This window comes from Mus pahari, chromosome 2, assembly GCF_900095145.1.
Source record: "Mus pahari chromosome 2, PAHARI_EIJ_v1.1, whole genome shotgun sequence".
NCBI lineage: Eukaryota > Metazoa > Chordata > Mammalia > Rodentia > Muridae > Mus > Mus pahari.
The window spans coordinates 96,396,897-96,397,768 of NC_034591.1; the positions used below are offsets into that span (position 1 = coordinate 96,396,897).

An 872-nucleotide genomic window follows, 5' to 3' on the forward strand; every position below is an offset into this window, starting at 1 on the left:
AAAAATATTTAGACTACATATATTCCTGAAACCCATATGTTCCTTTTCTTTCATGGAAGTATGCCTTTAAACTACCTGACTAATTTTGCTAATACATAATATATGTTTCCTACTAACATAAAGCAAACAGGCACACCACACATATTCTGTCTTCCTTAAAACCCTAAAATTTATGTTTAATAAATTCGGCATAGAATTCGGATCTATATACTTACAAGGCAGGGGAGAAACCATGATCATGAAGGTGGTTTTCTCAGAGCAAGGTTTATCTTTTGTGCTCCTGATGTGCTGACTCCCGTGATTTCCCCAAATGTAGGAAACAAGACTTCATAATTTATGGTAGTAGGGGACTGTGTTTGTGCTCGCCAATGAAGAAAAAGAGAAAGAAGGAAAGAAAGAAAGAGAGAGAGAAAGAGAGAGAGAGAGAGAGAAAGAGGGGGGAAGGAGGGAGGGAGGGAGGGAGGGAGGGAGAAAGAATAGAATATAATAAATTTATGCGATCATAATGTTGACCTAGGGAAATAGCTAAGTGGGTTTACCATTCAGAAGATAAACTTGTGCAAAAGCCAGTAGATAGCAAGTGTGTCACAAGGCCAGCCATCCTATGGGTAGAAAGTAGAGATAGAAGAATACTGGGAGTTTTCTGAGTAGTTAGTTTAGTGTACATCAGCAACAGACAGAGACCCTGGCACAAACAATTCAGAAAGAAAGGACCTACACTCAAGATTGTCCTCTCACCTCAACAGGTATACATGTACCTCAGTTCACTCATGAGTAAACAAACACATACACATATACCCTAAATAAAGCAAAATGTCAAAGCATAGAGAGTGTGGCTTTATTTATTTATTTATTCATTCATTCATCCATTC

At 38.0% G+C, this 872-nt stretch overlaps 1 non-coding gene across 1 annotated transcript; it reads left to right on the plus strand.

The window, feature by feature from the left end:
* The first annotated feature begins 207 nt into the window (after positions 1 to 207).
* LOC115063556 lies at positions 208 to 371 on the plus strand. The gene has a single exon (XR_003843402.1). It is a non-coding gene; the product is annotated as a U1 spliceosomal RNA (small nuclear RNA).
* Positions 372 to 872: the final 501 nt, after the last annotated feature.